Raw genomic sequence first — 13,527 nt, 5'->3', positions numbered from 1 at the left:
CAAATAGAGAGCCGTCCATTGGATAGTAACCGCAGTGATGAATATGTTTCAGCTGCAACAACTTATTTAACTCTAGCTGATGCAGTGAGGAGCTTCTCATTTCTTAATCAACCATGTTGGAAGACATATCCTGTGGTCATGGAAAGGATGTTAATCTGTCTCAGGAGGATCAAATTATTGGCCTGCATCAAGCAAACAACTAAGAAGATTTCTGAAACTACTGAAATCAGGTTAAGAACCATCAAAGGCATTGTTAAAACCTGAAGGATAGTGGAGAACCATTGTCTTAGAGGAACAAATGTGGTCGGAACAAACTCTTAGATGATCGTAGAAATCAACAGTCGTGAAAGTAAGAGCATTTACACATGCGCAATGTGAAAGGAAACTCAAGGGATTGGGATGAAACAGCTGTAGCTCGAGGAAAGTCACTGATCAGTAAGGCTTATAAGGAATATAAGGCTTCAATTTGCTAGGTAGCATAAAGATTGGACTCTGGAGCAACGGAAGAAGATAATGTGGTGTGATGAGTCCAGATTTACCCTGTTCCAGAGTGATGGGGGCATCAGGGAGAGAAGAGTCTAAATCAACACCTCGCTTACTTTTGCATAAAGGTTGCAATGGAAATCTTACAAGACCTAAAATATAAGATTTACATATCACTTTTCAACACTTTGAACCCTAAGAAAAGGGTTCACCTAAGTTAAACATTATGGAGCTTTACACCTGGTGACAATTTTGCTCACCTACACCCTGGTCAGGTGAGGCTTTGAAGGACAATGATCAGATAGTGTCTCCTTTAACCAGTGATTATAAAAGTCCTACTTAAAATGCAGCTTTATTCAAATAACACGATGCCACAGATGACAAGGAAATACGAGAACAGACTGTTGGCTTCTGGATGCTGGTATGTCAGTTAGAGCTGTAGCAAGACACTTGAATATCCACAACTCCACTGTTTGTCATCTGAGAAGTTGTTTCACACACCATGATATGTGAAATTAACTCTATGCATTGTGGATGTTGGACTCAATTCTGACTTATGATTTCTAATCTATGCCTTCACTCTCAATGTGCCTATTATTGTTTCCAGTATAGTGAATTCTTGGTCCATGAGGTTCATTATGTCGTAGAGAGGTCCTGTGTTTGAACAGCAAAGATTTATTGCCCTATGTTAAAAAGAATTGATAAAATTCAGCAATATGCTGCATTTATATTTTGGTTCAGTATAATTATGGGCTTTTGCTTAGTAGCTGCTCTCTGAACCTTAATGTATTGTGCAGTCTCACATGTATTGCCCACACACCATGGTTCTCCCATCAATCACTGATTAAGCTGTGAGAAACATGATGTCAAAGTGATGCATGTCTGAATGACAGATTGATGTAGCCAGGATGTCACGTACCCAACATTTCAAAATGCCTTTAGTTAGTTTCCATCACAGGACACATATTTGTCCTCATCAAAGTCCCATAAAATTAGCTTCAGAAAAATGGTGCACCACACATCAAATAAATGGTACTATTTGTTGCCTTTTGTTATCAGGATAATCCCAATACCTGCATTCAAACATTTAAAAGCCATCTCTTCCTTGACTTAAAGGTACGTGTCCGGAAATTTCCTGCATTGAATTAATTGTCTATGTGAAACGCATCACATTGCATGCTGGTCCAGTTGTGGAGCATTTCTAGCTGCGGTCAGGTGTGCGGAGATCTGACGCATCACGAAACTTTGGTCAAATGTCTAAACTAGCTGTTGGTGAACTAAAATAAAAACAGATTCAGCAGCTTATTTCTTGCCTCAAATGCTTTGAGAAAAAACTTTTTGCTGAACTGTTGTTGAAATAAAAGAGAAAGTTTTTGACCCTGCTGCCGTGTTGGTCCAACGCATCAACCGGACTGAAGGTCTGAAGTGCTGTCATGTGACCACCTAGTGGCCCGCTAGTGACCGACCACAAAGCAGGCGATTTTCAGATGTGACCCGTTTACATGTGGGAAAAACTGATCTAGTGGGCACGTAAGCTTGTTTTATGCTTGATGCGTCCACGAGGTTTTAGCAGCCACGCCCCTTCACATGGAAAAATTTCTGCATCGCACACCACATATTTGCAACAACACGGACGGAGACATGTGGACAACAGGCAGTCTGTGGCAAAACATGGCAGAAGAACTGTTCAAATGCAACTATTCAGTAAAATGCTATGTTGTAAGTGGTGTGAACAATGGTAAACTTCTTCTACTCTAGTTTAGTACTCTAGTACATGTGTGTGTGCGATACACTGCCCCCTGCAGTTTGGGAGCAGACGCCGCATGGATATAAAAGCACCATGCGATCTCTCGTGTGGATTCTGAGCATCTCATTTCCGCGCGTCATTTTTGTGCGGAAAGCATAACCCAGGCTATAGCATAACTCACATTTTTGCAGATGATACAGTCATTGTATCACAGTTGCACTCACAGGTTTACACACCCTAGCATAATTTGTAAAATGCGCCATTCTTCAGCGAAAACATGAATGACCAGAGCAAATACAACTGCATGATAATAAATAACTTTGTCTGACCACTAACCTGAAATGAAAGAAAAGTTTTTTTATGATCAAACACATTTTCTAAAAAACAAAAAAGGTCAATATTTCACAAATTTTGCCAGGGTATGTAAACATATTAGCACAACTGTATGTGAAATCAAATGTTACAAACAGGCAAAATGTCTCACATATCCAGATGCTCCTGGTTCTGGGTTTAACGTTCATCTTCTACAGACTTAAAGCCAAAAAAAAGGTATTATTTTGCGATGCTCCAGACTCAGACACTGTAAGTAAAGGCGCGTGTGACTAGAGTCTTATTCATTAGTTTGCTTTGCTCATTTTCTTAATAAAGACCTGAATGACTAATTGGCCTAGATTAGAAGATGTTTTGACAAGTCACAATGGGAAATGCATAAATTGACATGAATTCCATTTAGCTGCTACTATTGTTACGCAGACTCATTGTTGTTGTTGATGGATAGGTTAAGGTTAATGGTGAGCTTTTTCTGCGATGTCAAGTCAAAATGTGAGCAGTGAAAATGGTGTATTCTGGAACATTTTCCATTAAAATTGGCAGGATAAACTTGAATTCTGTGAATTGTCCTGTCTGTAGAAATAATCTCTGCACCTCACTACTGTTGGAGCTCTTTCCCCTCACAGGTTTCTGACTGACCGTCCAGTCCTGGCTGAAGGATGGACTCAAGGGGGAGCGCCCGAGGATGAACCCACACCTGAATAATACATAGATCCTGCAGCACCAAAGTAACTGACTCATTCACTCCCTCATCACACGCTGCCACGAGCATCAGCAGCCATTATATAACAGCTGCAAAGGCCAGTTCCAGCTTAACATGGGGTTGGGTCTGTCCGCCTGAGCCACAGCTGAATTGCCTTTTTCGGGCGGACTTCCCACTAGTGCATTGTGGGATTGAATGAACCACATGCTTGCAGGATAGAGCTAAGAATGAGGATTGATGGGTTTGGGGGGGCAAGTCTAAAACCTGTTTATAAAATCCTCTTACTCACCACTGGAGTCACCGCAGTGCAGTCATGCATGAAGCGTTTGTCTTATGCAATCGACACAGTCAGGTTTTGTTTTGGCTGGCGCTGTGAAGGCCAAAGTTCAGGGGGAAATGAGAAGAAGCGATGCTCAAGGGAGAACTCGCTGAAACCTTATTCCAGGATGTGATAACAGTCAAACAGCTAATGATGGGAATCGAGACGGGCTGCTGAGCGCTTTCACTAATTTTAGAATCATCTGAGGGCATTGACGTGTGCATTAATTGAAGAGGTGCACATTCCACAAACATGCTAGTACAAATACAGAACTGCTTCCCCTCAGCTGGCTGAGTCTTCGCCCTTGCTGACGAGGAACCTCCTCGAGTGTGCTCCATTATTCACAACCCAGAGCTGAATAAATAAAGGCGCGCAGTAAACACGCTCCGATCTAATGATGCAACGGGACACTTGTCTTCAAAGACAAAGGACATTCTGTCCAACTCCTCGCTCTGCTTCCCTTCCTTCTCTTCCCCTCTCAGCCCTTCTATCACTGTCCTCTGCTTCTCGACCAAAACACAGCGCTCCACCCCACTCTTTTACACAGCCATTTGATTTATAGTTTATTTTTTACGTTGGTGCAGCAGATTTATGTTTTTCAGGCTCCTTAATCTCTTTGTTATGACTCCAGAGGTATAGCCACTCTGCCTCTCAATTACACTCCCTTCCTGTGGAGTCGTGTAGCGCTGAACTCATCATAATGCAATGCGTCGTCATTAAGCTCTCTGAGGTCTTCTAGAGAAAACATTAAGTCCAATTTCATTCCCGTGGGAAACAAACTGACTCCACTCATAATTGCATCTTTTTTCTTTTCAAAAATGGACTAAAGTGCACATCTTAGCGCGGCACCACCATTTTCCAGTCGGAAGACAAATTAAGGGCCGCACAGTTACTCCCATGCACACTTTCCTCTCAGCCTCATTACAGCGCTGCACTCCAAAACGCACATGCAATTTTCTGTCTCCCTTGGAGCGCAATCATTGCCGTTTGACTGGAGAGCTGTGGAGAAGAACCTCTTTATCCCGGCTTGATGGGCCACCGGTGGCTGTGGACGCAAGCACTGGGAACAGGAAAGTGAGAGACAAAAAAAAAAGGAAAAAAAAGTCAAGTGCGCAGCAAACAAGCCCTGCAGGTTTGTGCTTTAACCTGTCCACTCTGGCTGGATGGTCTCTTTGCGAAGATAACAAGTGGGGGTTTTTGCACAGAAAGTTTTCTCTGCAAAATAATAAAAACTGCGTTCGCCTCCAGCACCTTTTTCTGACATGTTCCCAAAATGGCTCCAGAGCAACAGGAGAGTCAAAAACTGAGGAGAAAACACAGCGGGGCTGACACAGATACACTGTAAACTTCTACTGTATTTTCTATTTCAAATGTTGCATCAGAAGCCAAACATTTCCAGCAGGGAGTCATCGACTGTTTCCAGCCTTTAAATGCCTTCTCCGAGATCACACCGTCTTATTGGCCAAGTGCAGGGGCGCGGCTCTTATTGCAAAGGCAGAGGATTAGCATTGTTTTTCCCACATAGTTAATTAGCCTATCATGTGTCTCGTTTGGGAGCATCCGACATGCATCGACTCCTTTATCTAGGCCCTGAGGAAGGGATTAACAGGTATTAAAGATACAGCCTGGGTAATGCCTCGTCTTCCAATATCTCTCTCATCCTCTCTCGGTTCAGAAAATCAACATAACACATTCACTGGCTTTGTTTTGTCTGTCTTTACGGTGCCATTGATGCAGATTTCATATTTCCCAGATGCAGATTTAAATAGATCCGTAATGAGTCCTGTCAGTTTCAAATGACAGAAGTAATTATGCTCAGTTATTACAGCGGGGCTTGTAACCGCTGTAGCAACGGCTTAATTAGCGTTTGAAAACAATGTGTGCCCTGCCTCCTGATTACATCCATTGTTGGTGTTCACGGCGTCTCGGTGCGTTCTGACACCTGCAGCACTTTTCCTCCATGATTTAGAGTGGTGGTCTCTGTGCACATGGCTAAAGCACGGCCTGTTGCTAAGCAATGGGAAGAAAAGATGAGCCAAAATTACAGACAGCTTTGCTTTTATTGAAGCATGTGCCATCCATGTGGGCTTCTTCTCTCAGATATGATTGTCGAGTGACCTTGCTTCATCCCTGCACTTCTGATCAAAGACAAAACTAAAAGTGTTGCCATGGAAACCAAGAGCAGACCAGACGTAGGCTAAACAAAGATTACGGTTACTCTGATTTTTTCCTTTTTTCTCTTGAGACCATTCCTACATGTCTAAGTTTTTTTTTTTTTTTTTTTTTAAAGCCAGAAGGGGAAGTGATACTGCAAGAATTGGCAATTTGACTCCCGAGGAGATAAACACCTCAGTTAGGTACAGTTACCTGCGTCAGACACACCACCATTTGATTAATTTAGAGCTAATACATTATTTACAATGTGTTTAGTGCAAGCTGTCTGTTTATAAGCAACACCAGATGTAAAATAAAAATGATACTTTTCAGTGAGAAAATGAATCATAAAACCACCAGGAAGTCATTTTGAACGTGTAGAAAACATCATTATGTGTTTTTACGAACCATTCAATAGTGTAGATTCTTATTACAATACACCAGCTTTAACCAGAATTATAAAAATTATATATTAAATGATGATGTGAAGGCAATTTGTCTAACAGTGATGACATATCATCACCTATATATCAGCTCCTCTCAGCTTTAAAGAACTTTATGCTGAATTCCTGCTTATTGTTTACTTTACTGGTTGTTGCACATCCACACTATAGCTTCGTGAATAGCTCTGCAGCTTAAAAACAAGAACAAGAAAATCACTCAAGGGCACAGTAGTCCGCCAAGGCTGCTCAGTCGTGTAGTAATTTCCAACAGATAAGACCCGATAAGTTCACAGTGGAGGATTTGTAGTAAGACCACAATCATGTGATCGTCAGCAGGCAGCTGATGTAGTGTTCACTTGTCATAGTTACAGTGATGCTGTGTCCAGACTATAAGTGGCATCCCTGCCAAAATCTCAACAGTTGGTCCTCGTGTCATTTCTGAGCTTCCCTGAAAATTTCATCCAAATCCATTAGCCTGTTTTTGAGAAATGCTGCAAAAAAGCAGACAAACGTACGCTGATCATCACATAACTCTGCCATGTTCCTTGGCGGAGTAATAATAAGGAACAAAAAGCAGCAGATGTATTCATGTGGAATTCCAATCAGGCATCAAATCCACTGAAATTAAAGAACATTTCTGATCAAAAACAAAAGCATCCCATGTGTTTCACTCAAACAGCAGATGGACCTCATTCTACCTGGTTTTCATACATTTCTTGTATGTGGTGGTACTTAGCTGGCTAATTCACTGAGGCTTTGGATATGGGAAGCTTTTTGACTCATGAAAGTGATAAAGACAATATTGCGAAGGTGAGTGGAGAGGATGGAGATCGAGAGTTTTCAGTGTTTTTTTTTATATCAGTAACACATATTTGCTCTGATTATTATTCATTTTTTAATTTTAGAGTTTTCTCTTACGGGACTTTATGGGTGAAATTTCTCTCCTCACCAATGTTTGCATTGCTGGCCAATCCAAATTAACAATAAAAATTCAAATAAGTATTAATAATATAGATATCTCATCCCAGCTGGTAGCTTAAACTGGCAATTCAGGTCCAGGTCAGCGGGAACATCATTTCTGAAAACAAACACACCTTTTACATATAATTACAGGTCTGTAAATGATCATAAATTAGATCAATTCCAAGGCAGACAGGTAGACAACCACTGAGCAGGCTAGTCTGGACTCACTGTGCATAAAAAGAAAGCAGTATGACCTTGTCTCACACTTTGTATTCATTCTCCTCTGAAATAACTTGAAATGCTGCAATTATCAGGTTAGAGCTGAAAGACTGTCGAATTGAATTGAAAACTGAAAAGCCTGTCAGATGGACTCAAAACCACTTGGGAGCTCTTTTTAAATCAGAACACCTAATTATATGGAAGTGGATATTGTTGTTGTTCATCCTGTTGAACTGTCACCGTTAATGCCATTCTGATTGATGCTGTTTCATCGTTAATTTAAGTTAAATATTCGAACATTATTTGAAGTGTTTAACTGTTTCAGCTCTTAACACTGTTGGCTACCACTTTCAACTTTATGGTTCCGATTGTCCATTGGTTAATGAGGTATTTTAGCTGTTTTTCTATTTTTAGCTAACAGTTTCTGCTGTTAATCCAGAGTGTTAGCTGACTATTTCTACAGTTTAGCTAATAATTTCCAACTGCTAATTCCTAATTTGAGTTCGTTATTTAAACTGTGCGTCCACTGTGTTTGTTCATCCAGAGTGTGAGCTAACACTTTAATTTGTTTATCTTATTACTTATTTTCAATAGTTTACCACCATTTTTAACTGTTTATCCATACTATTTGCTAACATTTTCAACCGTTAGCTGTACTCATTGGTATCTTTTCAATTATTTCATTACTTTTTCAAAATGATTAACTTTTGTATCAGTGTGAATCATTTCTGCTCTTCATCTAATAGTTTTAGTTACCATTTCCTCTGTTAAACTTGTTCAGGTCCACCCAGTTCTTTAATTAACTTGTAATTTCAGTTTTTATCACAAATTAAGCTAATCTTTCTGCATATCCACTGGCTACTTCAGAAATGTCCCACACAAATTTTCAATGTAATTATTTTGATAATTGGTTTAAAATAATGACTTTTTTCCTAGCCATATTTTCTTTTTCATTTAAAATAACATCAAATACCCATAAATCTGGAGGGAATTAATTTTGTTAAATGACCCAATTTAGCCTGAAAAACTTAAAAACAAACATATCTGTGAAAATACCGTTCTTTATAATATGCAAAAAACTACCATTTTAAAAAATGTTAAATATCGCTTTGACTGTTTTTTTTTTACAGTGTAGGAGACTTGTGCTGTTGTTTGAGAATCACGGCTTCATCTTTCTGACCTGTTTCAGTTCACGCTCACTGCTCTCACAGCATTGTTTTCAGCTACAGTGGGCAGCATTTTTCAGCATAAAAGCTCTAAAAACCCATCGTACACCGCCGACAGACGCAGTTATGGAGACCAAGCAATGAACACAGTGGAGCATTTAGCAACTAAAGAGCCAAACGGTTCCCTCAGGAGTCTGTAGAGACCAAAAAACTGAACAAAAATAGACTTTTTTATCAACTGGACAAAAATACTTCTGCAAGTTCATAAAAATGTTGCTCTCTAACACACCGGATGAGCAATTAAGTCATGGTTTAGCATGTTTGCTTTGATAAATCTGCCATCTTAATGCAAAATGTACATCCAAAAATAATTATTGCAGGTTTTAACAGTAAGAATTACCAGAAGCCTACTGAAAAACAACCCTTTGTGTTTTGTACCAGGTTGCAGCTGCAGCTGTAGTGATCACAGCCAACATGGAGTCTAGTTGCATTCAATTGTATGTTGTGTAAACCAGTCGGCTCGGTGACAAGAGTGTGTGTTTCCCGTTGACTGTATATAAAGAGGTGTTTACCATGTCAGCAGAGAGGCCAGGTGGAGCACACAGAGAGACGGCTGTATGTAAACACGACTTAAACCGCTCTAAAAAACGCTGATCCTCCTCTTTGAGGTTTCTAGCTTTCGGAATGACAAGTCTGTTCATGTTATCATTTCTGAAATATGATTAGGTCATCTCAGGAGAAAAAACATGACTTCCTGTCTACTTAATTTTGCCACCATTTAATGACTAAAAAGCAGTTGGGGGGCTTTGGGGAGAAATGCAAATGTTCCAGTGTCAATATATAATTGAGGGACTTTTGAAGCCCATGAGATATATCTTATATACACTTTTATTAAAGAGAAAAAATATCTTTTAAGTTCATTATGATCACATCTTTACAAATTTCATCATTATATATTATGGAAACAATCACTTATTAATAAAAAAAAATGACTGGATGTCACTAAAATGTCAACTAAATAACCATACAACTTTAATAACAACCACCTTCTAATTAGATAAACAAAAATAAAATGAGCTTATTCAGAAAACGTTTCAGTTGTGTTTTTATTAAGTTGAGATAATCATGACAGATATTTCTTTTTTGGCAATATATCAAATTTTATACGTAAAATAGCAAACTGTATCTGCTTCCGAGAAATCACGTTCAACTAAGTTCCCCATCACAAAAACACCTCTCAAGGAAGTGTGTTAATTCCAGATCACACTTCCTGCTCCACATGATGTCATTTCCTCCTGAAGAAAAGACTGGCAAGACTCCAAGGCTTTCTGAGATATTTAATATAAAGTAGTGTGTGAGTCAAGTGTGGATTTATGGCATGTCAACAGGTTTACGACAACATCTTTATAAATAACTTTCAATTTCAATTTTACTCAGTTTTATATATTAGGGATGTCTGATAATATCGGCCAAAAATGTAATATCGGTCAATATCGCTATCGTTTTTTTTGTCTATCATAAATATTGACAGAAAAATAATGCATTGGAAAGCCTTGTTGCATTTGAAAATGCATCCAGTGGGGCATCACAATAAAATTAGGCATGATGTGTGAGTTCCACAACAGGAGATATGTGATGTTTCCTAAAATTAGTTAAACAGCCCACATATAATGGTATCGGTTGATATCGGAATCGGAAATTGAGAGTTGGACAATATCGGCATATCACCTACTGGGAAAAAAGTATCGGACATCCCTAGTAAATATAATTTAAAAGAATCTTACCCTAAAAATTCCATGTGGTGTTTTTTTGTTATAGGCGGCCATGTTTATTTTAGGCCTGAAAACAGCAAAAAATGTCAACTATGATAGAAAAAGTCCTGCAATTATATATTGACCCTCCACGTATTTTTTTTCGCTCTTAAATATTTCAATGCATGCTGGAGAATTATGGGATAAGAAAGGGCTTTTGGTCACTGGTGTTACTCCCTGAGTCCACGAGGGACTGTTTTTGCAGATATCAAGACATCAATCTGTGCTTAAAATCTGAGCAGGTAAGTCCAAGAATGAGAGAAGGCGAGGCCACTTCAGATTCGCCACGGAGCCAAAACAGTCAACGAAAGGCCGCAGGCAGTTGCCAGGCAACACTATCCCTATCGCAGCAGGAAGTGGAGCCGAACAGAACATTAATCACTTTCAGCTCCATTTCACAAGAGTCACGGCGCTAAAACGCTCTGGTCAGACAGAGGTTTCACACTACGTCCAGTTTGTGGTTTGTACCTGCGTTTCCTGGAGTGTTTTTTTTCTTAAGGTGCAGCGAGATGGAGATTTTCCAAAAGTGTATATTTACATAATTCATAGAGACCATCTCTGAGAAGTAATACGATATTCATGCATTTTTGTCTGAGTCCAGCATCTGAGGGGGCGTACAAAGTCTAAACGCTGCTCGGTTTTTACCTGAAAACAAGTTAAACCTGCTTCAAAGGGATTTATCTTGCGCTTGGAGAATTTGTTTGGCAGTGAATGCTATTAAAGCCGATCTGTTTGTTTTTACCTGCCAAAGCACAGCTTTTAAAGGCAAATCCAGTTCCACTAGAGCTTCTGCAGTCAAACTCTGCCAGGCTTGACTGTCGCACACAAACAGGATGCAGCTTTCTGCCAAGATAGGTGGAAGACTGAATTTAATATCTGCAATATCTGGTCAAATCCAGAATACTTTTAGAGAACAAAAAGTCCCAAAAGGTCAAAGTTTAGCATAGGTGTACTTTTTCTTATGCCATAGACAATTAGCACTGATATATATTCATTATCGTACATTTTTTAAAGTCTAGACTCCCTCCTAGCTCTGCATTTGCTCTATCTCTAATTTTTCACAAGAGGGTCATGCCCATTCATATATGATTATAAAATGAGGTATTAATTCATACAACGTTTAAATTATTCCATGCCCCTTGCTGCTATAATCTTAGTAAATGATTTCTGGCGGCATTCTGAGTAGGAGGCTGCATCGGTGTAGCAGCTTACTGGCAATGCACAGGCTCTCACAGCTTTGCCAAAGCTAAGAATCGCTGCAGCAGATCTGTGAATTGAGGAAAACCCGAAAAAAAGAGAAAAAAAAAAATCTCAAAAAGCAGCATGTGGGTGGATTCACTTGAGTAAAATATGACAAGGTTTTCCCCGCTCAGCCGGCGCTCAGAAACAGACCTAATCAAATACACAAACACACATTGTGCACAGTGAGTGAGAAGAACAGCAGCTATGTGAGGAAATCATTTGTAAAGCTGGACACGCCGGTGGCCGTCTGCACTCCTGAAGCGCTCATCCGCAAAATAATGCACTGACGCACAAACTGTCTGCGCTAATTTCAGAAAAAACACATAATTTAAAGAATAGTTCACATCTGCAGCTGCACAGATTCATAAATCACAGATAAACCGAGAACAAATGGACTCACTGCACGGCCAGAATGCTTCCCAAATGAAGCTGGTCCACTGGAATGAATGGGAACCTACATATATGGTGGCAAAACAAAAATAGTAACACCATTCAGAACATGCAGTCACTGTTAGCACACTCAGCTGTCGGATGGATAAGAGATGATGGACTGGAAGGAGGAGAGAAAAATGTGTGACGGTTTTTGAGTGAAATCTGTGACTTATTTTACGAGACGGGAACATCCAGCCACAGAGTCTCAGAGCCAAAAAAAAAAGAGCTTTATTCACAGAAATGCAGTTTTAATTAGATCACGTCTGCTCGACTATGAGACAACATCAGAGCAGAAGGGGAAGATTAACAGAGAACTGCAACGACCGACCAGCTATATTTAGACTTGTTTTAAGGGCATGTGCACAACAAAAATGTGGTGTCCCCAAGAGAGGCAGTGGAATGAAGATTTACAGTTTGGCCAATAATAACGATGGAGGGAAGGAAAGGTCAAAGGGCCACGAAGATTAATGTATATTTGTTCTCTTCTGGGAGCACTTACAAAGAAAAATCTGTGATTGTTAGTCTATATTTTGAGCTGATGATTGACAAGATATCAATGGTGATGTGACACTACCACAAAATCTACATTTAGCTCAGTTCAGACAACTTTATTTATCCGAAAAGGCGATTTAAAATCATTCATAAAATGTCAACAGACAACCAGATATAGTTTAAATATCAGAGGAAACATGTCAAAAGCAGAAATGCCAGAGTGGAAATCATCCAAAATAAGTGTAGTCTGTTAGATAAGTGCAAATAAAATTGAAATATTGCACAGGAAAATGAAATATTTCACCTGAAATTGAATGTTCAACTCCTGAATGTGGAATCTATTGCATATTATAAAGAAATATTACAAACAAATTCAAATATTACACATAAAATTGGAATGTTGCACCTGAAAAAAATGACATATGGCACATTATACTGATATGTTGTGCGCCTGAATTTGGAAAATTGAACCAGAGAAAGAAATAATGCACATGAAATTGAATACCAAACTCTTCAATCTTGAATGTAATGAACATTCTAAAGAATTACTTCAAATAAAATTGAAATATTACACATGAAATTGGAATGCTGCTCCTGAAAATGACATATTACATTGACATATTGTACATGAAAATGGAATCTTGCTCATGAATTTGGATAATTCTGCACATGAAATTGACCATTAAACTCTCCAATCTTGAAAGTATCAAATATTATAAAGCAAACAAAATTGAAATATTACACCTGAAATCGGAATGTTGCACCTAAAAAAAATGAAATATTGCTCATTACACTAACATATTGTACTTGAAAATGAAAGATTGCACCTGAAATTGAATGTTCAGCTCTTGAATGTGGAATCTATTGAATATTATAAAGAAATATTGCACATAAAGTTTAAATATTACACATGAAATTGACCATTAAAGTCTCCAATCTTGAAAGTATCAAACATTATGAAGAATTATTGCAAATAAAATTGAAATATTACACCTGAAATTGGAATGGTGCACCTACAAAAAA

Source organism: Acanthochromis polyacanthus, chromosome 6 (assembly GCF_021347895.1).
Source record: "Acanthochromis polyacanthus isolate Apoly-LR-REF ecotype Palm Island chromosome 6, KAUST_Apoly_ChrSc, whole genome shotgun sequence".
Classification (NCBI taxonomy): domain Eukaryota; kingdom Metazoa; phylum Chordata; class Actinopteri; family Pomacentridae; genus Acanthochromis; species Acanthochromis polyacanthus.
Note: the sequence above shows the minus strand (reverse complement) of the source record.